We start from the raw sequence: 12740 nt of genomic DNA, 5'->3' as shown, positions 1-12740 counted from the left end.
ATATATACTTTATTAGATAATCCTGGACCAAATTTTATATTATAAAATATTTAATGGAAAATAGTTTGTTGCAGTCCTTACATCCCCATTTCTGGCAAGTAAATGAACTGCCTAACAAAGTAGCCCTAAGAATTCTTTCCTTTTCTGCTAGAAATCCCTCCACTTTGAAGACATTATTTGCTGAACTTCTACAATGTAGTGACTAATTCAGGAGATAAAGGCAGCTAAAGAAGATTATGCAATACTAGAAAAATGCCTTTCAGACTTTCTTTTCTTTGAAACTACCATCCAGATACTAAACACTATCAATTTTCTTAAATAAAAGGAGATATATGTATAGGGAAGAAAAGCTCATACTAATGATATTAAAATGCTCCTCTCTCCTTCCTCTCCCACCACCCACTGTGAAGCTGTTAGGAACAGGTTTAAAAGAAAGAAATAGAATATCCTGAGAGAGTAAATAAAAGGAACCAACATGACCAGCACTCCACAATTCACTATATTTATCGTTGTCCCTGAAAACTCCTATACCCTATCTGCTTGATTTATTCTCTATCCCATTGACTCATCACTCCCTCAGAATCGCCACTTGAGTCTCAACTCCTATCCCCTGAGCCTCTGCTTGCCCCTCCCACTTCACCTCTTATTTACAAGAGAACTAGCTCTCTGGCATAGGTGTTATGAATAGGCAACTCTACTGAAATGTTAGAGCCACATAGTAAGGAAAACTGGATTTTATGATATACAAAGCACTTTAGAATGCATTATTTTAAATAAGATCGTTGTATATGACCATTTTTCTGGTACTTCGAATTGCATTATTGTACTTCAGGTGCGTTTTGTTGTTGTTGTTGTTGTTATTTTTACTTAAAATAGTTAAAATAGGCCAGCCAGAGAGATCATTAACAATTACATACGGCAGTTTTTTTTTGAGCTAGCTCTCTTGTAAATAAGAGGTGAAGTGGGAGGGGCAAGCATATGTCTACATTTCAGAAAACATATCTTTTTAATTCTTTGTTGTTAAGATCGTATGTTTCTATGGCATTCCAAATGTTTCCATGCTGTTGACAGATCCCAGTTACTTCCATACTCCTGGCATTTTCCACTCCTTACTCCCTCCACCACAGGGGAATTCGGGGAAAATAATTTGGCCATGCTTAACTGTCTCAAAACCTTTTTTTTCATTTTGGATAAAGATACCTTTAACATTCGACTTCTCCATGTACAAGTAGTAGCTGATCATATCCTTCTCCATACATGTGCACACTTACACACAGACACACACACGCAAACACATGCACACACAGACACATTCTTAACTAAGCTACTCTCCTTCAACTTATGTCTTATTAGTATTTAGGTTGTTATTTTGCTTCCAAATGCTTTACTTGTTATCTATTTCTCAACAAGTAGTTTAGAAAAAAAGAGAATAATAAATAGAATAAATAAAAAAGAGATGGAATAAGTAAAAATAAGTAGGCTAAATAGCCTAGAATCAAGCTGAAAAAGAACATGATATATATTGCGTCACTCAAATAGCAACAAAGTTGGTTCAGAGATAAGAAACACTAAGATATAAAACAAAATATGAAAATTTGGGGGAAAATATACACGGGGAGGATTTGATGGAGCTTTGGGCCTTGTGATCTTAGTGTGTATAGGGGCTTAGTATGTATCGGGGAAAGGGTATTTACAGTGGTGCTATTGGATTTTCACTTCTGTTAACTGAACTAGAGGCTTTAGCGTTCAGACTGCCTTGGCAGATGACAGATGCAAAGGAGGATTAGGAACAAAGGCATGGACCACATGGTCCTCAGAAAAAGCATGGGTGGTCTTGGCCAAATGTGGGGGACTTTAGGATGCAGTCTGCTGCAGCGTGATCTTGAGCTACACTTAGAGTATATATGCTGGCAGCCAGGGCTTTAGCAGATGTCTTGGCAGATGCTGGCAAATCACAGAGGCCTTAGTAAGCAGGCACAGCTGAGGCAAATATACAATTATAAGGAAAAGAGTATCTTCACAGGCTACTTAGGCACTGGTTGGCAGAACAATATTTGCTACTTTAAAACTGCATCAGCTGTGTTCCACATGTGTTAGCAGCACTAGGGAGGTTCTAGCTTTTAAACTATGAGTTCTAGCTTTTAAATTATGAGTTCCAGACCTAAGAAGTAGTGCTGTACAGGATCTCTTATCTCAATTGAGTCTTCTAGAATAGAAGAATAAAACAAGATAATGGGAAAACACTAAAAGAAAGCCAAATAAGAAACAAAACACCACTTAGCTCACTATTGCAGAAAATGCAGCAACAGTGAAATGCTGTTTAAAGTTTGTAATATTAATGTGTCACACATAGATTTTTGTTAGCCCCCTATGGGCTCATCTTCAGTGGCTGTCTTTTTAGCTGAAACCAAAGTAGGAGGGTAAACGTCATCTCAGAAGCAGGTTTCTTAGGCCTAGGATTGTGCACTGCAAGAAGCAGTGAAAATGATCCAGAAATGAAAATACCTGTTTATATTAGGGTGTGGTCTCTATGTCACCAGATGGAAACTGTACTCAAGTCAGTGATGAAATGCCAGCAACACAGGACTTGAAGGGGAAATGACAATCAATATGATAATCACAGCTACATCATTAATCATGTGATAGGAATGATTTTAGTTCAGGAGATATTGAAGACAAAGCATAGAGTGAGTGAGTTATCTCCAGGTCATTCCAGGGAGACTAAATTCAAGATTTACTGCATCCTCTCTCCTTTACTCTCTTAACACCAAACCTTCAATATGGTCTCTTACATCATGAAAAATGAGTTCTGAAAACAAAATTTTATTGTGGGTAAATTTTATGTTCTAAACGTGGAGAATTCTTTCTATATTGGGTAGGCTTGGGTCCTGTGTTATGAAATATTATATGAACTATTAAACACTTTGGACTCTATAAATGTGAGACACATCATAGCCTTGACATTAAGCTACTACAACTCCAAAAAAAACCTACGCCTGTTTCCGTGAGAGATAGTCCTCGTAGCTACTAAAAGAACAAAACTCAAGCATTAAGAACTATCCATCTTCCATAATAGAAGGGTGTTATATTCAAATTTTGCTCATCTCTTTGTTGCTGACATTTTATTGCAGTATCTATTTTTTTTCTTATATATTGCCTTCAATTTCATTGTAGGGCCTAGATGGACTATATTGGACTAAAGGAATGTATATTAGTTATTTGGGAAATAAAATGGGGGATGGATATTTAACTTCAGTATAGTGAAGACTTGCAGTTGGTCCAGTTAATGTTTTGTTTTATTCTTTTTTTTTTTTTTTTAATCTATTTGCATCCTTCAGTGATCCCAGGTGAGTAAAAAAATGTGTAGTGGTTGTGATTAGCAGCCTGGCACCGGGAAGGTGGGAGTGGAATTGTCCTAAAGTGCTTTACATCTTTTCCCAAAGGGAGGTCGCCAGAGCCTTGCTTGGCTATAGTTAATAGTGACACCCAGTTAAAAGAACAACAATAAAATAAAATAAAATTGTGGCATATTAGGGTACTGATATTAGTAAGAACACATCTTTTCTTTCCTAAAGTTTTCTTCCTGTGACAGGGCCTCAATAACTGTGAAACTCATAGCCTCTCTCTTTCTCAATGGAAATGCCATGCCTATCTAATGGGTCATTTTTGGAATAACAATTTTGACATAATTAGCTCATCCTTTTTTTCATTTTGAAAATGTTATGCTCATAGGGAAAAGGCATTCCATTTTGTTGAAGACTTTGTTTTTTTGCATGTCACAAAGTTAATTCAGGCAGACCACCATTTCTCTCCTTCCCCTCAACTCCAATCCCCAAGTTCTGCTTTGGGAAGACTAGTCCCTAATACTGTAATTCATCTAACATTGTGAATAAGTCTATGAAAATCTGGGTTTCAATTAGCAGGCCTGCTTGACTGTTAGACTAACATAACTGTTCCAGTTTATCATTTAGCAGCTCTAGAGCTAATATTTTGGCCTGTTCATTCTTTGTCTTATTTATCAAAATTTTTAGAACCCAAGTGGTGACAGAGTACCAATTATTAGTTTCTTTTAAAAACACAAACTTTTATAATACAAGCCATTATTAAGTTTAGGTTGCTAAAAATCTGCTGTAATTCTACAATTCCTCCTATCAGTAAAGCCAGCAGAAAATGAAACTTTAGCTGCGGGCTGTTTCTTCTAAAACACGTGGAGCTATGAGCAAAATTCACTCTCGTTTAAATCAGTGTATCTCAGAATCTAGGGAATGATGTGATCAGAATTATGCAGACATAAAAAAAATAGTTCATATTTAAATAGATACAAACAATTCTGATTTTAGATACTAAGTTATACTGATTTTGATAGAGATTTTATTCATGTCCAACAGAGAAAGGTGACTACTTTCATGAAGAAAGACTAGGTTAAAGCTATCAAATTAAGATTTTTGGTCGAATATGTTATCTGAAAATTGTTTATATAATTATTTAAGACAAAAGTTTTATTATTATTATTATTAAATGATGTTTTGGAAGGTCTAAGGGTACAGTGAAAAATATATATATTTTTTTTCTTTTTAAATCATTCAAAGTGGAATATGTGGTAAGAATAAAATCCCTCTAGGGTTTTTGGAATGAAGGCCAGTAATGAAAGCATGGAACCTAGTTTATGAGTTAGAAGGATAATATGTACCATAGATATAATAGGAGCACAAGTGGGAAAATGAAAAATATAGAAACCTTGTGTGCCTAAGGAAAGGCACTGACATTTTCAAATGATATTTGATAATGCCATTTCTGTAAATATGTTTTAAGTACAGAAAGCTTTTGCATGAAAAACCTGTGGAAAGTTTTCTTGGGAAATCTTTAGAGACAACTAAGAAATCTTTAAAAAATAATGTTAGTTTTGACTTTATGGAATATATAGCATGATATTCTAATATATGCTGATGCAAAACATTGCTTTGATGTTCCAATAACTTCTACACTTTCCTATTTCTTTCTTATTTTTATTAGGACTGAATTTTAATTTTTTTAATTTTTTTTATTTTTAGGCTGTATATCTGATCATGGTGCTGAATTCTTTCTCAGTAGGACTTCCACTTTGTGGACTCTTTGTACATGAAATAAATCATATTTCGTAGCAATAATTTTATATCTCTCTTTGCTCATGTTTGATAATAGATAAAAAAAAAAGTAATGAAGATACCCAAGTTTTAAAGTCAAATTGGTCTGGCATTTACTACCTTTGTAACTAATTAGATCAAGTTATTTAAACTTTCTGAGTTCAGATTTGTCATTTATGAAATGGCAGTCACACTAGATATATTTGATAGTGTTGTTAAGGATTCTATGTGGTATTGTAAAAGCATCTTATATAAAAAGTATGCCAGTATATATAAGATCTTTCTCCTCCCTCATAATCATTACTGAAAAACTAATGTCTTATTCATTATCAACTAATAGAGTTTTAGATGACTTCATTGTTATGATGCTAGTTGCTAAGATAGTCAATCATATAAACTTGATTATCACAAGTGGAATATTTTTATACTGAATAATTTTAAAAGTTGTCTAAATGTATTGTTGCAACTCACATGTGACCTTTTAATTTCCAGGTGGATTTTACATTATAAAGACATTTTTGAAGATAGCTAATTTACCATTTTTTCTCAAAAGTGTCCAGTGAGTAAACAATACCTGATAAAACTGTAACAAAGCTGCTGTGGAAATATGCCATCTTTAACATTTAGCTGTGTATCAAGAAACATTTTGTAATATTATTCTCTTTCTACTTAAAGAGCTCTGCGACCTTAGAACTCGGTTATGAATCTCTTTATGTCTCATTTGTATATATTGAAGCAATTTATTCTTTGAAGATGATTGGTTAAAATAATCTGTATTGCTCAAACACAAAACAAAATTAAATAACCATAAGAAAATGATCAGCATGGCTCCAGAATGTCCTAGATCTCAACTCCCGTTTTCCACATTCTGGGCAATGGTAGCTAATGCCTCCACTTGAGGGCTCATGATCACCAAAATTCTTAAATAAATAAATAAATAAATAAATAAATAAATAAATAAATAAATAAAGGCTTTACTCTGAATAAACTAGGAATCCATACATAAAATATATTTGGTTCATTATCAAGTTCTCGTGCTTCTGTCTTGTATTTGGAATCTTTTTCTAAGCTTTGCATTCTCAAATTTGTGTTTCAAAACAGAACTTGTAATTTCTCTTTGGGTATCCAAATCTGCATTTTCTTTTCTCTGATACTAGCTTTCAGAATCCTGGTCATCCTACACTCTTGCCCATATAACTCCATAGACGTAGTATATACCTGCTTGCCTTCCTGCACTGAATTTTTGTTTTCTGGAAGCAATCCCACACGATATAGAGAGCTTGAATGCTAGCTCTATTTCACGTAACTCTAAATTGCTTTTCAAATCTTAAAAAAAATAATAAACTCTATTCTGTAGTACCAAATCACGTAGTAGTGCAGTTCAGGATTAGAATTCACATGACTGTGTGTTGTAAGGACTTAGATAATGGACTTAAGAGCACATCCAATGAGATATTGAGTTGAGACAAGTTGTTCTGATCTTAAAATCCTAAACTAGAATTTAAAATGACCTTGACAAATTAATGAAGTCGTCCACCAAAAACAATATGAAATTTAATGGCAACAAGTGTAGGGTTGGTACATAGGGAAAAACAACTAAAGATGCATGGAATACTAAGCACAGTAGTGACTCTAAGCAATTCTGAAAAAAAAAAATATATATATATATATAACCGTAGAGGAGAAAAGCTGGAAATTAATCGACATTAAACTGTTGTTAATTTTCAAGAACTGATATGACACTTAGATACACAGTATTATGAGCTCTCATAGAACAGCAGAGAAGTAATCTTTTGGCTCTGTAAAATCTGAGGATTATCCTCTTCTAAATTTTTCTAGTAGTGAGAACTTTATTACTGCAGTATTTTTATTTGTTCTGTTACTATTTATTAAAACCCTACTGTGTAGAGTGTAAAGTACTACAGACTGTCATTTGAAATTTCATCTTAATTATCATAGGTAGCAAAATAACATTCTTGTCAAGGTAAATGTTTCTTGTATCACATTCTATAATTTTATTATATTCTGTAGTAGACATCTGTTATATTTTGTCTGTCCAGTATCTTTTTCATTTTAGGAATTGTCTCCTCCTCAATGGTGAAATAATTTAATTTGTCACACATCCACAGCTTCGCTGTCACTGGCCAGTCAGACAGTGTGAAAGACTGAAGAATGACCATGTAATCAAAGATGAGCTGTTTCTAAGTCACTCCTGGACTCTTACTAGGATTATAAAAATACAGATCTTTTATTTTCTCTGTACCTCTCACTATAATTATGGGGTAAGCCTAGAAATTTGTTGACCCTCTTGGCTTCTCTCAGTGGAAAATAAGAGTTCAGAGTTGGGTGAAACAAGACACCATCCTAATGATATCACTTAAGTCCTTGTATCAAAGTGGGCTGAAGTAATCATCAATCATGGACTTTTAAGTTAAATTAATCAATAGTTTTTGTTGGTCTTTTGGGGGGTTCTTTTTTGCTGTTTTTTTTGCTTAAACTAATTTGACTTGGATTTATGTCACTTGCAACCAAAGAGTTTAGACTAATACTTATTCATCCTTGTCTATCTGAATAGAGCTATACTGTAAAATAATACTCTGGGTAACACCCCCCCGCCCCCTGCCCGCCACACACACACCACAAAGAGAATGGAGATTTTACTACCAATTTTATGAGTAAGAGGCATATCTATAGCAAAACAAGCAAAATATATTAGGCAGGACCTTGGTATATCTGAGAGGTGAATCTTATTTCCTATGAGTTTTAATGTCTGTAATTTAGACCTAGAGTTATGAAAATATCATGGTAGTGTTGATGAATGCCAATATGATACTTATAATGAAAGTGTGATGGCTAATTTGATGTTTTATCTTGCCTGAGATACAGTGTGCCCAGATATTTGGTTAAATATTATTTCTAGATATGTCTATAAGGGTGTTTGGATGAGATTAACATTTTAATCATCAGACTGATTAATGTAATTGCTTTCCAATGGTAGTTAATTTTATGTCAACTTGACTGGCCATGGGGTGCCCAGATTAAACCTTACTTCTAAGTGTGTCTTTGAAGGTGTTTCTGGATGAGATTAGCATTTGAATCTATGGACTTGGTAAAGCAGATTGCTCTCTCCAACGTGAGCAGGCATCATCCAATCCCTTGAGAACCTGAATAGAACAAAAGGCAGAAGAAGAAATAATATTTCCTCTTTTAGCCTTCCTGCCTTCATGTGTTGGAAGATCTTTCTTCTCCTATCCTTAAACTGGGATTTATATCATCAAGTCTCCAGTTCCCAGGACTTCATTCAAACTTGGACTAGAATTACATCACTGATTTTCTTAGGTCATCTCCAGCATGTAGACAGAATATTGTGAGACTGCTCAGCCTCCATAGACTAATGAGTCAAATCTCTCTCTCATTCTGTTTTTGTTTTCTGTTTCTGCGGAGCACCTTAATACATTACCCTCAATGTGGGTGAGCCTTATCTAATCTGTTAGAATAAAAGGCTGAGTAAGAAAAATTCTCTCTCTGCCTGTCTTCAAACTGTTAATTGGCCTTCTCCTTCCTTCAGAATCTGACTCAAATTAGAATTCAAACCATCATATCTCCTAGGTCACAGGCCTTTGGACTCAGACTAGAACTCCACCTTCAGTTCTTCTACATCTTCAGCCCTCTGACTGCAGATCTTGAGGCTTCCTACTTGCCATAACTGCATGAGACAATTTCTTATAATAAATCAATATCTATCTATCTATCTATCTATCTATCTATCTATCTATCTATCATCTATCTATCCATCTATCCATCCTATTGTTTTCATTTCTCTAAAGAACTTAGACTAATACCAAGTTCAGTATCAAGAACAGCACTGCCCTGAGAAATTTCTGAGAAGATGGAAATGTTTTCTTCTGTTTTGTCTAATAGAGTAGTCATTAGTCATGTGTGGCTATTGAGTACTTAAAATGTGATTAGTATAATTAAAATGCATAGTTTTAAATTTTGCCTTATTTTAATTAAGTTAAATTTAAATAGTCACATGGGGTAAATATCTACTTTTTGGATAGCACAACTCTAGGCAGCAAACCATATTAAAATCATGTTATTTCTTGTACGTTACTTTCCGGACTCATTTCCTTCTATTCTCCAATGTCCTTTTAGTAATTGTTTGTTCACTACTTCAAGATGCTTTATTACTCTTATTATTTTTTATAAGGAACAAATTAGATGGTCCCTAGAAATGCAAACTTTGTTGCTCAAGCAGTAGAATTATAAGGTAGTTTAATTAGCTATGGATTTACCAGGAATCAAGCAAGATCATCGAGTTCTTTATAGTTCTTCATCTCAGCTATTGAGTTACCAACACAGCTCCTTTTATTTGGTCAATCTAGATCAAAAACTGGGTCCTTAGTTGATTTCTATTTGTTAGTCTAGCCAGACTCATTCCATAAAAGGTCTCTGTTATATTCCTAACCAAAATGATATTAAATACTAGTACAAATATATTTTTAAAATTCTTAAAACAAGGAGATACGAAGATGACTAAAAACAGTCATATGCATTTTAATAAGTGAATATAGTTATTCCTATCCATTTATTCCAAAATACTTGCTTTTGAAAAAAAATCAGGAATAGTTAACAATGGTCAACAATGGTTACATCTGGGGAGTGAAATCACTAAAATACTTTCACTGGGTTTCTATTTTATTTACTCCTACATAGTTTCCATTTTACTAATTCATATGTATTTCTTTTGTAAATAAAAATCTAAGTGAAAATTTTTTTATAAGTGCTGAATTTTTAGTTTTCTGGTTCCACTTAATACTTAGAATTATTTATTAAGGAAAATGATGCCTTAGAAAAAGACACAAAGAGGAAAGACAAGTGAATTTGTATATATACATATTAAACTAGACGATAGTCAGCTTTGGATGGATACATCCATTACTTCGGTAAATATGTATTGAGTGATTACTATGTTTCAGCCCTCTTCTAGTTGCTGATAACCCAGTTAACAAGCTAAATCCCAGCGGCCTTTTAGCTTACATTCTAGTTGTAGAAAAACCAATACTCAAGTAAACACATTAATTAAATAATATAAATTCAGGTTTATAAAGGACATGAAGCAAAATGAAATGAGGTAGTTGTGCAAAGAGTGACTAGATGGTTGGGGTAGAGAGGCAAAGGATCATCAGTAAATAACTCCCTGAGAACATCACATTGGAGCAGACTCCTTGGTAAAGTCAGGAAATGACTTATATAATGATGTTGAATAAGAGTGTTCTATTTAGTAAAACTTCACATAGAAAAACCATGTGGCAGGTATGAAACTGACTTGAATAAGTACAGTCATTTTTTTAAGAAGTTTTTGTTTGTTTGTTTACTTTTTAATAAAGCTCATTTTCAATATCATTGCCCAAAAGTTGAGAGTCATCTCCAGGATATTTCCACTTATTTTTGGTCATTTGCAAAACTATAATATTAGCTGATATTAAATACTAGTATAATGTGATCTTGTAAGATCAATGTTTGCTTGTTTGAGGGGGGGCAATGGAAGAAAAAAAATTATTGCTTTTGATGAATTTAAGAAAGTGTGTGATGGCCACATATCTTATATCATTTAGATTCCATCATTGTAGATATAGAAGTTATAGTACACAACATCAGAAGGCCAGTTTACTCTATATATTGTGATTGCATCTTTTCAAATGACAGAATGTAGAGATGTTGGTAATACTGCCAGTTGGTATATTTATGTAAAAATGCAGAATGGAGGACATTGAATGTTTTATAAATAGTAGCAAATGCTAAGTTAAACATGCATTCAAAAGCAGTTAATATTGCTCTTACTATCATATATGTATATATAATACTATACCAAATGCTATTATACTATATGTATTATGTACTATACCCAAGGATTTTTCACTTCTCTGCAACACAAGCAGCTGACCTCTTATTTAAAATCCTGGCAAACATGGAGAATGGTAATCAATGCTTCCAATGTTCAATACACTACTTTTTTTTTTTTTTTTTTTTTTTTTTTTTACAATGGTCAACATTTTCATCAGGCCATGAAATTTCTTATTCTAGGACATAGGTAAATGCATTTTAAGGAAAGTTTACTCTTCCACACAGAAAAGTAAAAGTGAGATTATATGAAAAAGTCTGCAAAGAACCTCTTCTGAACCATTAATAATGCTTAGTTCTTAGAAATTAAATTAGATAGGGGGAAGAAAGGACTTAATGTACCTTTTAGGCAAGGGAGGAAATAAAGGTAATTTTTAACTTATTTTTATATTTTCTATATTTACTAATTTCCCTTATAAACAAGCACAAAGTTTGAAATAAAAGTTCAGATTTAATAAAATGTTAAAAAACAAAAAATCTCCCAAACCAGTCAATCTACTACAAGAGTCAATTTACTATGAGAGTCAATTTAGCACGGATTTTTCGATTTTTAGTTCTGGGAATCTATAATGACTGTATATTTGAATAGTATTTAGACATTTCACTTAAACTTTTTAAAAGAAAAATATAAATAGTCAAATCATGTGAAATCCCAGGAAATTTATTCATAGTGATAAAAAGTGAGTTAATGATTTCCCATTCTCATTTCAAAATTTTTGAAAACCCTTCCATTGCTATTTTAAGCTTTACTGAGATATAATCAACAAAGTAACTTGAAAGATATTTAAAGCGCACACTGTGATGATTTATACAGATAAACATTGTGAAAAAATTTCCCCTCCTCTCATTATCACATCCATTACCTTAAAACTGTTGACAAATTACTTTGTTTCTTGTAGAATAAAAAAGACATTAACATCACAATCATGATAAATCCCAAGTCTCTCAAATTGGTGTAGAAACAATCATAAAGTACACACTAGTGTAGCCTCATCTGTGAAATCTATCTTAAAATAATTCTAATATCTGTGGTACTACTGAGGGAGGAGGAGGCTGTCATCCTATTTTGTGACAGTACAAGCAAAGAGAACCATCATGTCCAAGGCAGGAAAAAGTATGTGCTATTTTACAGAACTTTTAAAATAAGTATTAAATAAATGACTTGCATTTAAAGTGTTAATTTCTCTTCCTTTTAAAATTTATTTCAAAACATGAAATTAAATATTTAAAAAATATGTTTGCCATGAAGTGAAGTTGAAACAATGCTTAATGATAAAGAGAGTAAAGCAAATCTCTTGTACTTGCTTTGGCAGCTCATATACTAAAATTGGAACGATTCAGAGATTAGCAAGGCCTTTGAGCAATGATGACACAGAAATTCATGAAACGTTCCATATTTTTCAACAGGGTAACTGCATTGGAAGGCAGAAGGCAAGGAAGCCATCCAGGACTCAGATCGTAGCTCAGTGTGAGGAATGGGTATGGGAAGAAAAGAAAGATATCGAGTACATAGGTAAATGCATTTTAAGGAAAGTTTACTCTTCCACACAGAAAAATAAAAGTGAGATTATATTAAAAAGTCTGCAAAGAACCTCCTCTGAACCATTGATAATGCTTAGTTCTTAGAAATTAAATTAGATAGGGGAAGAAAGGATTTTAACATTATATATCTTTTAGGCAAGGGAGGAGTAAGGCAGAGAATAAAGGTAATTT

At 33.2% G+C, this 12740-nt stretch overlaps 1 non-coding gene across 1 annotated transcript; it reads left to right on the top strand.

The window, feature by feature from the left end:
- Positions 1 to 12324: 12324 nt before the first annotated feature.
- On the top strand, positions 12325 to 12428 carry LOC111737405. Its single transcript, XR_002779430.1, has one exon. It is a non-coding gene; the product is annotated as a U6 spliceosomal RNA (small nuclear RNA).
- The last annotated feature ends 312 nt before the right edge of the window (positions 12429 to 12740 follow it).

The sequence above is a fragment of the Pteropus vampyrus genome, unplaced genomic scaffold, assembly GCF_000151845.1.
Source record: "Pteropus vampyrus isolate Shadow unplaced genomic scaffold, Pvam_2.0 Scaffold26, whole genome shotgun sequence".
Lineage (NCBI taxonomy): Eukaryota > Metazoa > Chordata > Mammalia > Chiroptera > Pteropodidae > Pteropus > Pteropus vampyrus.
This window is presented reverse-complemented; position numbering and strand designations above follow the sequence as displayed.